This window comes from Pollicipes pollicipes, unplaced genomic scaffold (assembly GCF_011947565.3).
Source record: "Pollicipes pollicipes isolate AB1234 unplaced genomic scaffold, Ppol_2.1 Scaffold_6138;HRSCAF=7277_pilon_pilon_pilon, whole genome shotgun sequence".
NCBI lineage: Eukaryota > Metazoa > Arthropoda > Thecostraca > Pollicipedomorpha > Pollicipedidae > Pollicipes > Pollicipes pollicipes.
In genome coordinates this window covers 14,299,927-14,316,143 of record NW_023596818.1, presented here as the reverse complement: position 1 = coordinate 14,316,143, position 16,217 = coordinate 14,299,927, and the positions used below count along the sequence as shown (strand labels likewise).

The 16,217-nt window shown below is 47.3% G+C and overlaps 1 long non-coding RNA gene across 2 annotated transcripts; it reads right to left on the bottom strand.

Moving 5' to 3' along the window:
* Nucleotides 1-8,680: 8,680 nt before the first annotated feature.
* On the bottom strand, nucleotides 8,681-12,034 carry LOC119106389 (uncharacterized). Of its 2 annotated transcripts, none has more exons than XR_005095126.1 (2): nucleotides 11,885-12,034; nucleotides 8,681-9,908 (listed from the first exon to the last, which is right to left on the bottom strand). It is a non-coding gene; the product is annotated as an uncharacterized LOC119106389 (long non-coding RNA). The 2 variants fall into 2 exon arrangements; XR_005095127.1 differs by having other exon boundaries at nucleotides 11,899-12,034.
* Between the last annotated feature and the right edge of the window lie 4,183 nt (nucleotides 12,035-16,217).

Genomic DNA, 16,217 nt, shown 5'->3' with positions numbered 1-16,217 from the left:
AGGCCCAAATGAAGCACTTTTTACACGAAAGCCTGCTACAACCGCCGTAGGTTCTGTGCTCAGCTCAAGATTATTCACAACAGGGATCAAAACAGACATTCTCCATGGACTTTTAAAGGTCAGAGTACGTCACTGGATTAAAATGACCAAGACAAACATTCAGTTTTCAGTAGCATACCGCCCAGCGTAACCCTTGCGCTAAAACAAACGCAAAAATTTTAAAAACTTTTAGGATTTTATCACCATGGCCTAAATGTCACACGACGTAACTGACCTTAAATCAACACCACAGACCATTTGCTTAAAAGAGATATCTAGCCTCAAGGTGGTTGCATGAGGAGCTCTGTGGGGCACTTTGCACACCAATCTGGAATTTGACCTTGTTTGACCTTCTTTGGCCCAAAGGTCATAACCCAAGATCTTCAAGTTTTGACACAAGCTAGTTCACATACAGGGAGGTCAGCCTTGAATTCGGTGGTTGTCGCTCTATTAGCTTTTTAGATCTCAGTGTATCGAATTAATCCCTCCCACCCGAGTGAAGGGCATTCAAAACGCCACCCAGGTGCGTGTCAAAATTGTCATGTTATTGGGATAGTTACATATGCGACACAACTGATTAGTGCTGGCCCGTTAAATTTCGTCGAAACTTTACTGTTTTGTTCAACTGGTGACTGGTTACATGTCGACAAAATCATTGCGTTGCACATTCAATACTTTGACCATTGTGCTTTGGCTTTCGCAGTCCTTACAAAAATTAACACGTATGCAAACTCAGGACAGATGGGCTTTTTGTTAGCCGGCAACTGCCAGTGACAAGTTTGCAACCCTATCATTTTACCAGCACATGGCCAGGCACCAGTGGTACATTATACAGGTTGTAATGAGATCGAATTATTCGGCACTTTGATTGTGTCGCATATGCGAATACCATGTCATGCCAACTTAACTGACGTCCATACCGCAACTTCCACATTTGATGAGATATTCACATACTTAGGAAGGACGCAATGAACACGGTGATGTAGCACGTACCACACATTACTAAGCGTGAAAACTTACACATCAGAATAGCCTTTGTCGTTTTTGAAAGTATATGCCTCTCCGACGACGACAAATGAGCTTTATGAACCTTCGCACCCGTCTCCACTGCTTTGTATCAACAGCCTACAGTAGAAATACGCTTGCAATAACTATCCAACCTCAATACTTAGAACTTTGTGGCGCTGCTGGCGTGTTTACCGTTTTGGCGTTTCCACGGGTCTCAATGTGACGTGTTATTTGTAGAAGTGAGCTACTAGAGTATGATATATATATATATATATATATATATATATATATAGTATGATAATTAAAAATATAATAATAATAATATGTATTATATATATATATAAATTTTACAGAATATAGAATATATAAGAATATTCGTTCGTGTTCGTTTCATTTGTCAACGTTTCAGCAGCCCTTCAGCACCCAGGTACATGTGATCTGGGCCTGAGCAGGGCCTCGGATGTCTTATTCACTTAGCCTGCGCAATTCAGCGCCTGTTGAGCGCCGCTTCCGTTCGGAAAAGCGCTCGGTGCTTTGCGGTAGGAGTTCTTGGGCCGTTCCCGTGCAGAAAACGCATGTCGACATGACATTGGAAGCAGCAAAAGGGCTAGCCCATTCCACACGCAATCCTGAGCTTGCGGCTACGCAGAGTCAGCACGGCAATCCGTGACCTGACGTCTTGAGTTGGGTGCCATTAACGCGGATATCAGTTTCATATTTGTTTTATTTGTTTTGTGTTGGCTTGTTTTCGGTTCGCTGACGAGTCTAAGTCGGCGAATTCCGGATGCTGCTCGTGCATGTCGGCTTAACAAGAGTTTAAGTCGTGGCAGGGCCTCCTAGTTAAGTAATTCCCATGTCATGCCTTTGGAATTCCACTTTGTCCACTTCGCCGTGCCTCGTCTGTGAAACGCACCATGTCGACCTCGATGAAGGAGACCACGGCGGCAAGTAAACGGATTCCGATGCTGAAGGTCTTTCCATCTCTTGATGTGTTGCGGAGGGAGCTGGTGCCTCCAGTATCACCTGATCAGTGCCAAGAAGCGTGCAACCGGATATACGGATAGATGGAAATTTCTGGAAGGATGTTAAGGATGCCAAACAGAACGTCCCCGCATCGATAGGCTCCAGGAGCGGTTTGACGCGGGGGATTTAGGCACGCTATTAACTTTCTCCGCGACTGACCGCAAGTCAGACGCAAAACTGAGCACACTCACACAAGGGCGTTGAACTCAACCTAGCACAGAAAGTATTGTTGGCAGTTCAGTCTCAATTTGGTGGACCGGTTGCCCCAGCTTCCGTAGCTTGGTGTCAATGGCTTTGGCAAATGGACATGTTCGTGCTCTCAGCTTCAAGACCCACCTCCGCCCATACATTATTCGACACTGCTCTGATGCGTGGCGCGACGGATTAGCAAGCCGAAACGCGCCGAAAACAAGCCTATCTCATGCATACTGCGCTGCCCTGGTGGACTTCACGGTTGGCTGGGCCTGCCGCGATGGAACGCTGGCAAGCGCCACGTCTTAGGGGCCGTCCATATATTACGTTGCGTGTGGCGGGGGACGGAGGTTGACGGCCAGAAATACCTACAGTGCTACATCAGGATGTTGCCCTTCGTAATTCAAGGAAGCCACGTCTACATACTGCTCCATGCGGTCCATCTTCTTTGCTGCTCCTTTGGAATTCTCCCCATAATTCACCCCTGACAGATAAGAAATTAATCTTAATGCGAATAATTTGCTTGCATAGTTTGCGTTACATTTGCTGAGTTAAGCTTCTTGCATGTTCCTCGATCTCACCAGGCAAGGAGAGCCGCTCCAATCCGTCGGATAATTCTCCCCGCGACGATCCTGTCTGACGGGGCTGTGAAGGGTTTTACACGTCATACAATATGCTCCCGACTGGTCTGCACAGGTTAAGCTGAACCGGTTTGGCCAGTTGCCAGCAGGCCTTCCTCCGTCATTCGGTTAAAATGTCAGCAGATCTGCACTGGTCAGGCGGTTCCCCGTTCAGCCAGGTGATTGCAAACGTTTGATTTTCGACAGTGACAAAACAACACGCATGTCTCGGGGCTCAAACCCAACGCCTTCGTCTTACGTAATCAGCACCCCTTCATCGACATCCGAGGGCACCGCGCATGGCAATACTCTGGCTGCGCCACCGCTCCTCCACCCAGATTGGAATTCCGTAGGCCAAACACACGCTCAGTCGGTCCAAAGTTCCTTCCAGATTCCAGTATTTTACCATGCATGATTTAAGTTCCAAGGGACTTACTTAATTCCGGCAGAGCCCAAACCACCACAGGTTCCTCACCAGTGAGTCGGTCCTCCGTCCGTTGGCGTAGACAGCAAAACATCCTCTCTTGGGCTGCACCAGACGCTGTCTTGTACCCCTCCCTCGTCTGAGTCGCAGACGGGGATCGGAAACTTATATCCAGCCATATCGAAATGCACGATTCATCCATTCTTAGTTGTTGTTCGTTTTGCCTACTGTCCCTCAATCACTTCTCAAGCTGACGCGGTATTTATACCACGCCGTTGTGGCCGAGAATGCATAGCAGGAGCGCGCAAGTTTGAGAAGGCGGGCTCAAGAACAAAAATGGCAAACGCCAACTTCCCTCGTCTAGAAATGGGTGCTATGCTGGGGTGTGGTTAAAGAGAGGTTGTGGGCTGGGCAGTGAAATATGACGCAACCTGCCCCGGATTCGCCAACGAACGGGCTTCTCCCCGGATTCGGCCCACTTTCTCTTCAAGATTGGAGGCTGGAGCCCGAGTTGAGGGGCGGGGGGGGGGGAGGAGGCGACTGACTAGGAAACTACACCCCTCCTGCTAAGTCGTTCGTTTGGCTATAAAGCATGTGTCACAACCTTGGTTTTCAAAAATACATTTGTTATGCTCTTTTAGGCGCTGTTTACAGCAGCTGTATAAAAGATTGAAAAGGCCATTCAAAAGATTCGAATGAACACTACGAGGGTAAAAATGTTAGCGCTGTCGTTTCACGTCTCTTTGCAGGCTCGTAAACTCAGGGTCGCAGAGTTGCTATTCGATATCAAGCGGAAGGTACCTTTCTGTAACGTTACAACTAGTGCAGAGCAATCAGAAAGAGGGTAATCAGAGTAATCAGTAAGGGGGTAACTCAGCGTAATCAGAAAGAGGTTTTCGCCCTGCGTAACTAGTGTGTAACCGGGGAGAGTGGGTGAAAATTGACAAAACTGCTTGGCATAATTTATGAACGGCTTCTCAATCCCAGATGGACCTATATGCCCTCCGTCGACGAGCGCCGCATAGTCTAGAAAGGACGATGCCAATCTGACGGCATGAAACTTCTATTCAATTGACGCGGTAGTACGCGCCGTCCATCTGCATAAAAGTGCAGCTGTACTTACACAGATGGTCACTGGCATAGGTGAACCGAGAGCCCCAGAGTGGAGGGACGGGGCTTTTTGTGACAAGATCTGGCGATGCCGCAGTGACGTTACAATGAGGACGCAGGAGAACATTCACACGTTACGCCATTCTATGAGGTGAATTTCCTCCCAAGCCAAGCAGCTCACCACGTTCCTTAGTATGTTGCCAAGGTAATCCGTTTTGCCATGCGACATGCTGCATATTTTAACGGGGATGTCAGCAAATGTGCGTCTGGGAGTCCGAGAGTCGCAGCTCTGAGAACCCAGGGGTGCGGGAACCGATTTCCCACGGCGCCCGCCGTGCCTGCCAAGGCGAGGGCCAGGCGACGCATGTCCGTGACGCTGGCTATTTACTCAGTAAGTTATAGCAATTTATTCAGCAAGCTATTTAGCGAGGGGTTCCGATTTCTTTGAAAACACGGCAGATGATCAATCTTTTGACAAGAACATAGAAAATAAAGTTAATTTGACAATACTACGTGACCTTCAAGGTCAAATGCAAGGTCAAAAGACAGGAAACTCCTTCCTCCCATAAACTCATCGGCCGATTTAAACTTCTCAAGCATCAGAATATTCACTACATAAGGAGCTCAAGCCCGTCAAAATCTCACGACTTCTCTAGGTCATCTATCCAGGTCAAGTTCATGCTCAAAGAGCGGGGACTACATGCCACAAAAACAAAACACAGGCGGATTTCAAATGTTTAAGAACCAGAGTATCCATCAGAACAGAGACCAGAGCACGTCAACACGTCCTGAGCTCCCCAGGCCACTTTTCAGGTTTGAATTCAGGTCAACTTTCAAGGCCAAATGTAAGGTCAAAGGACGGGGAACTCCGCACTACTAAAAAAATACTCACTAATTTCGGACATTCAAGACCAAGAATAATCACTCTCGCACGAACTAGTGTCCGTCAAAAAGTTCTCAACTGTTATGGCCACCTTTCAAGGTATAATTCAGGATCAATGAATGCGGAACTCCATTTCACCGTATAATTACCGGCCGATTTCAAGTTTTCAAGCATCAGAATAATTACCATCAAAGGAACTAGCGTCCGCCAAACGCTTCTATAGCCTCAATTCTTTCCAAGGTCAAAATTAATGTCCAAGGAACAGGGAACTCCATTTTCCTCCCAAAACATTGGCCGATTGCATTTTTTTACGGACTATATTCCCCTGCCCCCTCGTTCCCCTTCGTATTCCCCTGTCGTGAATACGCTGGTGCACGGAGACTTTGAAATCGTAAGTTGTTATATGGACTGAACCGTGCTTTGACCTTGTATTTGACCTTGAGGGGTGAACTTGAAAGGGAAAGACTTTTAATGGATGCTAGTCCATGCACTAGTGATGTTTCTAATGCTTAAAAATCCAAAATCGGTCGGGAATTTTTTTGTGATATTGAGTTCTCCGTGCTGTGAGCGTGAAATTGATTTTAAATGCGACCTTGAGAGATCAGGGCTTTTTGATGGACGATAGTTCTTGTGCATTTGAAAATTCTGAAACTATATAACTTAAATCGACCAGTAATTTTTTGGTGGTGTTGAGTCCCCAATCTTTTGAGCCGGATTTTCACCAAGACAGGTGACCTCAAGAGGTGAGAAAATTTTGTCGAACGCTAATTCCTTCTGTGGAGAATCTCCTAATGCTTAAAAATGTACAAACGGCTGATAATTTTGGTGCATATGGAGTTCATTGTCCTTTGACCTAGCACTCGACGCTAAAGGATGAACTTGAAAGGACAGGATTTTCTGACAGACGTTAGTTCATACGCCAGGGATGTTTCTCATGCTTAAAAATCTGAAATCGATCTGTACGTGTTTGGTAACATTGAGTTCGCCGTGCTTTGAGCGTGAATTTGACCTTGAAAGGTGATAAGAGTTTTCAGGAACTTTTGACGCACGCTGGTGCTTGCGCTTTTGAATCCTCCAGTGCCTGATAGTTGAAATTGGCCTGCAATTTTTGGGTGATAATGAGTGCCCCGTCCTTCGAACCCGAATTGAGCCTTGAAACGTGACCTTGAGAGTTCAGGACTTTTTGGCGGACGCTGTTTCATGAGCTTTTGATTGTTTCAGCACTTCAGAATCCGAAAGCGGCCCGTAATTTTTCGCGACATTGAGTTATCGTGCCTTGATACTGAATTGAACCATGACAGGTAACCTTGAAAGGTCGGACATTTTTGACGAACACTAGTTCTTACACTTGTGAATGTTCTGATGCTTGACAAGATGGAATCAGCCCGTAATTCTTGGATGTTACGGATCTCCCCGTCCTTCGATCCTGCATTTTGCCTTGAAAAGTGACCTCGCGAGGTCAGGAGTTTTAAAGACGCTAGTTTCTTTTGTGGTGTCTGTTTCGATGCTTGCAAATTTAAAGTCGGCCGGTAACCTTTCGGAGATATGGAGTTCCCTATACTTTGACCATATATTTGAGCTTAAAGGTCACACGACAGAGCAAAGTAAATGTCATTTTCGATGCTGTCGCGCCATAATTGAACAACTGACGTGTTTTCAGAGAAATCCGAGCTCCTTGCTGAATAAACCGCTGAGGCTGCTGAGTGCGCCATAAAACCCCCATATCGATAGCAAATACCAATACCAAGCCGCATCACTACACCATGCGCAACCAGTAAGGCGACTTTCAGTGCATGTAAGGACCTTATCGCCCCAACTGAGATCGACCGATTCGGCGTTGCCGCGCAGTCGCGGCTCACTGTCAACTAGCGAACCGAATGCACTGACACTTGACGCCAAACGGGGCGACTGCCATGCCCTTCCCCCCCCCCCCCCCTACTCCCCTTCCCTCCCCTTACATATACACGCACATTTGCTAGAGCGTTTGATATCAACTCTACAGTGACGGATGGGAAGAACTGGCATCGACATTGGTCTTGACCCCCGCCCCCTCCCCCAACCTCTGATACATTCTCACGCCTAACGTGCAGTCATTAAGACGCCAACGAAGGTTGATATTGTCAAGAGAGACACCAGCAATTTTCCCACCCATACACATCGGGAATATGTGCAATCACGATTAAATTTAATATGATGTCGGCTATAACAAGAATATGATCACTTTTGCACATGTAGGCTCAAGAGCGAATTTTCCCATACGAAGTTGGTGCTACTTTAAGATGTAAAGGTTTTAATGCTCGTAAGCATAAAAAAGGTACCATTCCGGCATCATAATACGATCTTGAACGTAGAAAAGTCCCCAAATAAGAAATAGGGGCCCCTTAAGCGACGAAGTGAGGCTATATTGGTTAAAGCAGACCCCCCCCCCCCACGCCCCGGTTTGGACACCTCCTGGTCGAAATACTGGCTACGCCACCTGTGGTGCCAGTGGCATGTCTCGGTTCATCCTACGCATACAACTACGCGCACTCGACGTGAATCTCTGAGTTGCTGGGGATGCAGTTACATCCCCATTTAACAGTTAGAAGCTACAGTGTGTAAGCTCTCCAGGCGCAGGCCGAAAATCCAGCCGTGCCCTTGTAAGCAATGCTGACACTGACAAGAAGATGGGTTGCTAAAGGCCTTTGGTTGGTTTTTATAGGTTCTATATTAGTTAAGTAACAACGCACAAGAACCTTGTAAAAACGTGTGGTTTAACACAAGATTCCAACTATACATTTCAGAAATGTTACATCATTTTAAAATATTTATAAGCGATGATTAACGGCCTAGGATCAAACATTTAAGCCTTCGTTCCCTCCGCTCGAAACCCTCGTTTGCTAGGTTTCTCAGACCTCTCTAGGGCGTTCGGGTTCGGACTTCCAGAGCTGGCTCGTGCACGGCAGGGCGGGTTTTCAAGGCAGAAAATCGCAAAAATCAGAAGTGCCCTACACGAACGGGGCTAACGTGAGTTAGGAGTGGGGCAATTGATCCTTTGATCTCCTTGGACGCCGAAGGCTGATGACCAGCCCACTGCGCCGACCTCTCCGGTAAAAATTAAGGCCCAGCGCTCAAGCACGCCACAACCGAACGATCACACCACCCGACCTAAACACGACACGACGTGAGTAACCCGTTCCTGGTCGGGTGGTAGCATTGTGCGCCCCACCCCTCCCCTGCATCGCCTGACTGATCCACATCCGCGTTGCATAGCTACACGGTCATCTGTAAAAGGAGCGATGTCTCTTCAGCTGCTGTCTTTTCTGTCTTTTATCAGCTTCGTGTCAGCAACCTGACACATAGATGATAAAAATTATTCGCATCGTATCTTATCGACAAGGACACACATTCGAATTTATATCAGTCCAGGTGACATATCAATGCACTCGGCCACTGTCTCCCAAACAAAATGAAATTAGACCAAAGCCTCTAAGCCTCAAAGGCCTCGATAGTCACGGCCGCGCTCGACAAACGCCGGCGTCTCAGCAGTATACCCCGAGAAGGTCTTCCGACGAGCGCTAAAAGCACGTCGGACTCACACGCACGCCCCACCCACACGATAATAAAAATCGAAAGCGAAGACAAAACGTCGTCTGATTCATTCAAACTATGGCATGTCATGAGGCGACCATGAAAATACCTGATATAGAAGCGATATAGAATGTTTATCAGGCAGCTCACATAAAAATGATGGCCGACATCTTTATGAGGCTTCAGGCAGCATAAACGACGAACTGAGAAACCTTCTTTACACAAAACATCCCTTTTGACAAGGCACAACACGCGTCGAAACGCTTACCAGTCTCCCGCGTTCGCGATCTTTTAAATCGGCGGGTCTGACGCTACAACGCCACACAGACGACGCACGTGCGTGCACTGACAGGGTGGCACAGCCCACCTCCGCTACCTTGTTCAGATCCAACATGCCATGAACGCGCACAGTTCATGGAGTGTGCGCGTAGCGGGTAGGGGCGCGCGCCCCACACCTCAAACCCCAGCCCAGACGCTCTCTACACAGCAGCAGCACTCGGCTGCCGGGGCCGCCAGACGACAGGCCCGTCGCGGCCAACGCGGCCCGGTCACGCCAGACCACCGCTATTTGCTAACACAAGATCGTCACCTACAGCACGGCGCAGTGACGGGACGAGAGCGCCGTAGCTTGGTCACGTGACAAGCCGCCAGCCCACAACGCAGGCTCCGCGTACGAGACTGTCGTCACTTGGTCTTGCTAGGGCATCTTCACCTCCAGCGCAACTCGGTCCCACGAGACGGCCCCAGCTTGGTCGCACGGCGAGAACACCCCAGGTTCGCCGCATGACGAGACAGCTGCTTCCAGCACAGCTCGGTCCCACGAAACAGTCCCAGCTTGGTCACATGACGAGAACGTCCCAGCTTCGCCGCACGACGAGACAGCCCCAGCTTGGCCACACGAGATCGTTCCAGCTTCGTCACACGACCAGATAGCCACCTCCATCGCACCACCACCTCCACCTCCATAGCCACCTCCATCGCAGCTTGATCAGATGACGGACCCCCACGCCTGGTGCAGCCCGGTCACACAGAGGAGAGTCTGACAGTGCATGGACTGTGAGATTATCATGAAGATGTGCATGCAGACAAGTCAGGTCTAATGGATAGTGTAGGAGAAGATAGCACATCACATGACTGATAATTTCATATGAAGTAACTTCAACCTTACACAAAGAAGCAATGCTATATGTGTACTCGGGGAAAACTATAAGTGTGGGCTGAAGGCTTGAACAATTTACTGGACATGACAAATGGAGAAGGTAACTTGCCTTCACTCTGTTTCTGCTTCCTGGCATTAAGGGATAGTTCTGCCTTCACTTTTATATATCATGCAAGGTTGGGTACTAGGCCTTTTCCCTGGCTCAGATGTTCATGCTGAGGTCACATACATAATTTTTAGCCATGTAGCGAACAAAATAAGCCTGAAGTTGTTCAGATTTACGGTGCCATTCTCTCTTGGTCATCTGCCTTGGTTCAGTTTTAAGAAACCATTTTGTTTCTTAGCAATTACGGAATAAGAATGCTTAGGTCTCAAACCTCTGTCACATGACATCTTGCAATGAAGTACAAGACAGTGGCATAACACTGTCTCTAATCCCGAGACTTTCAAGAAAGGACCATGTGAAAGAACCATGTGAGTAAGTGTGCTGGCAAAAAGGTAACAACTATTTAGAAGAGATTAAATTATCTGTCACATAATGCTGACACCCATAGCTAGCCAGTTTCTTACAGCATAAGGGGCTGCCTGGTGGAAGAATGGCAGCCAGGAATTGTTAATTTAGCAATGTTTATAGATTAACAGTTTTCATGCCATTGCATGTTACCATCTAAGTCATCAGTACTTTGGGAATGTCAACCAGAGGTAGCAGGTATGGTGCACCTGGGGCACATCACCCCTGAACTCCATAAAATATCTAACATTAACACTGCGGTGGTGTATGAAAAGCTATGGAGTGAACCTGTGCTTTCCCTCCCCCATCTCCGCAGGGGTTCTTCTGACACTGGTAAATACAAAAAGACATTGTGAATATCCTGTGTCTTGGTCCACTGTGTAGAGCAAGTGCCCCTTCCCCACATGAGGCCAACTGCCCCACCCCTCCCCAAAACTAAAGGCCCTCCAATAAAAATATTGTAGCTGTTAGCAGTGAAGTACCTGGCTTGGATTCATTGCTGGCTTTGTGCTGATTATCACCATCCACTTATTCTTTCCATCATAGCTGACTCAGTCATGGATTTAACCATGTCTCTGAGATTGAGCAGAGGGTAATCAGAATTGGAGGGGCCAAAATAGAATCCTTGTGACAGCATAGCTGAGAATAGCATATGGAACAGAGAAACATGAAAAGTATGCATTCTTTAAGCAAGATTGGGAGACAAAAGCAAATTTTGGGGACATCCTGTCTAAAGTCCTTCTCCCCAGATTTACATATGTGAGCCCCACTGAAATCATTGAGCACCAAACCAACAGAATACTGAAGGTGTGCCAAGCCCTCCATATTCACCTTTGAGCAGAAATTCTGGTTATGGCATAACAAGAATGATCAAATGATATATTAAAATTATTTCAAACACTGAAGGAAATTCAATGATAATAACTCCAGTAATTGCAGTAAGATTACCAGGACATATGGGCACAGCCCTATAGCCAGCCATACAGCCCCCACATCTGCCCAAGTGGTGGAGGGCCACACCTGCTTAGGCTTATATTTTTCTTTTTCACCATAGATGGTACTCACAGAACCTTATATGAAGCTATCTCACTGAGCTCCTAAGTCTCCTAAGAAATTTCTGGTGGAGTTCCTGCCTGCACCATTAATTGGGGTATATATTAGTGGGGTATACATTAGGTACTGAACAGATCCACAGGACATCCCCCTCGTAATGCATCTGAATAATGGCCCAGCACTGACGTGTTCATACAAATATGCTTGTACAAAATAACATGTAACAACATAGCATACGTAATGTATGCAGTATGCAACATTCGGATAAATATAACCCCTTACTGTCACGTACAATGCGCAGGTTACCTCAACTTCGGAGGGGGCATGCTGTCTCCTGGCACAACGCAGCGCTAAACTTGTTCATAGCTGTTGCAATTGCATCAGATATCAGGCACGAGCGTTAGTTACTCCACATAGTGGAAACAGTTATCATCCCCTTAGAGCCTCGGCAAAAGCTTAAGATGCAGTTTTGTTGTTATCTGTCCGCGAAGCGCCAGAATTGTGCTGCTACCACATTTAGTCGCTATTAGAGCATTTATGAGTTATAGAGTATGCTTTTCTGCATCTTGTTGTCTCTGGTAATGGAAATTGATTAGAGATAAGATGTTAGCGAATTGTTTTGAAATTTCATTATTGGTACTGTGATTTATTTAATTTAAAGGTGTTAATTGCTGAGTCCGTATAGTTTTAGAACTAGCTCATTTTGGTATAGATCTCGCCGCCCAATAGGTTGAAGGCCTGGAGCGCTCTGGGTGGGGTGTACAGGTGTGGAGGGGGGCACGGTCTCGATCTGACAGGTCCGCTTCAGTTTGTCACCATGTCGCAACGACGGAGGGGTGCTCGGCTGTCGGCCCTCCCGCTGCTTACGCTGCTGGTCCTCTTTGCAACAACCTCAGTGTCCGGTCGGCCTCGCACGCGCGGCCTTATAGCGCCACCCACCCCAGCGCCGATTATCGACATGCACCGGCTGCTAGCGGCGGACATCTGCTTGCTTCCCAAGTTTGTCGGTCCCTGCAACAACTCCTTCACGCGCTACTTCTTCGAAAAAGGCCTGTGCAAGCCCTTCGGGTTCAGCGGCTGCAGACCCAACGCCAACAACTTCGCAACGATGGACGCGTGTGAGAAGGCGTGCTCACCGTACATAAAGCTGCGGGCCAAACAGCGGTGAAAGAAAGTGAAATATTGAACAACTATGACCCTGTTTGGCTTTGTCAGCTTCAAAGATAACGCATCTCTTTGTCAATGCTAAGCTAATGTTAAGTTCGGGTTTGTTTATTCTTACTTACGGCAAAGAGACCCAGCTTTTGCACGGAGTTGTACTTGGTTTGTTCACATAGGCAGGTTTAACAAGGTAATGAATTTGCACCAAGTGTTCTTCCTGATTGGCTTGACATTGGTCACGAATACTGTCTTACCAAACCTTGATTTCGCCAGGCGAATTGCGACCACGAAGCTTGTGCGCCTGTCGCGAACGTTTGCCATCGCAGCATTTAAACTTGTGCCGCCGCAGCGTTCGAACTTGTGCCATCGCAGCATTCGTGCGTGTTTGTTTCGGTCGTAGCGTAACGCTCAGCTCAGAGGTGAGTTAGCGATTTTGTCCGCTTAAGGTGTGGTTAAAGTGTCTGACAAGAAGTTGCATGGGATATACAGTATTGTGATTTCGGTGAAATTTATTTGCGGCAGGAAGGCAGAGGGTTTCATGACAGGAAAAGACATCGGCATGTAGCACGAGCCTGTGAAGAACAGGGCGACAATGCAAATCTCAAAAGAGGTCGAAACGCTAGTGCGTATAGTTTGAGAGGTGTGTCGTATAAGACCTGAAACTAATATGACGTATAAAGATAATGCGTCGTATGTTGCCATTATGCATTGCTTTTAAGTATAGCATAAGAGACGATTTTGATCTTCGTAGCCTGCATTCGTGTGTCTTGTCGGGTTCCGAAAAGTCGGGCGACTGGAAAATCTCTACGTCACAGCAAATTCCAGAGCGCAAATACAGGAGGAAATCGTTCCTTTTGAAGAAAGAATCGAAGTTTTTTGGTCCATGCACTCGAACACATTGGACAGCATTAAATTTAACCCACTCAGCTCCTCGGCTTTTATACCACACCAGGTTTTTTGCCAGGTTTTTGCTCATTTTTTCTCATCGCACATGACGGCTGCATTATTAAGTTGCTGCCGTCACAGTAAAAATGTCCTTGCCACGGCCAAGCCTGGTAACAAAATGGGGAAAAAAGTTTTTCTCAGTTAACTTTTTGCATTCACTTAACAGGGACATCATAGTCACGATGATCGGTATATTCCCCTGGTAATAGGATAGTCGCAGTGTGCACAGCAGTTCGATGCACCCTCGTTGGCCGATTAGCCATTGTTTCCATTTGTGCTCAGTTAGTCGGGAAGTGGGGCAAGGCTTGTTCCAACCAATGGTTTCTTTGAGTATTGGGCAAATGTTTGCTTCATGTTTCTAGACTTATTCATTCCATCATCAGCATCCCTGTACTCAAGTGATAAGTTTTAAGCTCGCTAGATTTGTCCGGACTACGTTCATCAGGCTGTAGTTCAACATTTTGTTTTCATGGAGCGTACGGTGTCGTATTGTGGGCCGAGTGGACCGTGTCATGTCGTGGACCCAGTGAACCCTGTCGTGTCGTGGACCGAGTGTACCCTGCCGCGTCATAGACCGCGTGGACCGTATCGTGTCGCGGACCAAGCGGACCCTATCGTGTCGTGGACCGAGTGGGCTCTGTCGTGCCGTGGAACGAGTGGACCGTGTCGTGTCGTGGACCGAGTGGGCTCTGTCGTGCCGTGGAACGAGTGGACCGTGTCGTGTCGTGGACCGTGCGGACCGCATCTCCTGGTTAGCAACACACGCCTGGAGCCCCGCGGTTACTGTTGGCCACACAATAGGTTTTGTCTTGCGGCATCTAACTATCCACAGAACGAGCCATCATCAACGGCATTCGCATCCTTTACTTTGCGTTTACCCATATGAAGGTCCGTCATAATCGATTAAAACTGACATTCATCCTTATGATTCATGTTGGTGTTACATGCAAAATAGGCTCTTAACAAATAGGTACTGTGGTACACTGAAACGCCATGAAAAGATGTCCACCAGACATACATATGTATCGAAATTTTGCTGGAGGTTTGACTGGCATTTTGCCTGACTTTCGTTTCGCTTTACTCCCCTCAATACGTCGTCATGCACGAAACGTACTGGCGCACACATCTATAACGGTATAGTGTGCGTGCTTTGTATTTCAGCCGCCCCATGCGCCAGAGTGTAGCTGGCTTAAGCGGCTCCATTTCGTCTCAATGATATTCATTTCCTATGGACTTGGTCGCAGACCAAGCGAGTTCTAACGGGAAAGTTCCACACTTGAAGATGCTGGAGCAAGCATCGAATATGATGAAAAAGCTTACTTATAATCATTGGTATACGTTTGTGGAGGACTGTCCTACGCAACATTGCTTTGCTATCTAATACATATGCTCCTCGACATGTCATTGATTGTATCACTGCACCTTGTAAAACATAGATGGAGAACCAATCGACGCCCTTTTTAGAAGTCGCACTCACGAACGCCAGATATGAACGACTCAGCAATTACATTTTTGTCTTGGCGTTGGCGAACGTGTCCTCGCCACATCACCAGTGGAATGGCATGATTAGAATCGCGTTATTATGCCGTCATGGATGACCGAGTGACCTTGACATAGCTTGCACAGAATCGCGTGCACACCTTCGAGGGTGTGGAACTCGGAAACTGGAGGAATTTAGGTCTTGAGAAGGGCAGGTTTGTGAACTGCACCGAATGATCTTCAAGGTGGCTATTTCAGTTCAAAACCTAATACCAAGTTAGAACACTCCCTTTAACGTGAACTAGCCAGACATCGTGTAGTTTCAGCTGCCCTGCCGACTTCAATCTGACCGGTTACGCTGTTCATGGAATTACATTTTTGCGAGCACTGATAATACGAGCACCAAACAGAGGCGCAATGCTTTAATTTTTGTCACAAATTTCTCAGAACACTTTAATGGAGGCTGTTAGATCTGCAAACATATTTCTGCAGCCGTGCCACATTACCACCATTCGACAGGCTCATCTAATGAAAATGGAAAGCGTGTAATCTTCAAATGTTGAAACGCTAAAGATTGTGGGTCGGGTAAAGATCTCGGCGACCAGGCGACGCAGCAACATGGGACAACTTAGTAGTGATGGGAGAGAAAAAGGGAATTTTTGGAATAGCTTTGGTGAAAGTGTGCAGACGTCACGTGCAATTGCGTGTAAGCCATGGATCCGTCCGTTTCCGGGTGCTTTCTTTTTTAGCATTGTGGTCAGATCCCAGGAACCAGAGCAAGACGAGACGAGAGACCATCCAAACCGGCGAGCGTACTGTCTGCACATCTTTGAACGAACTGCTGTCCGACCCACCAGCTACACTCGCGATCACTGGAAAATGGTCAATGTCGTCTTTTCCGAAATCGGCCCGGGCACATCATGCTGTGGACTAAGCCGTGATACATTGGGCCACGAAAACTACACAGCTTTATGGCCCACTTCACTTTAACCAATACCTCACACGATAAGCAGTGTTCCTGAATACTTTCGTCACTTAGA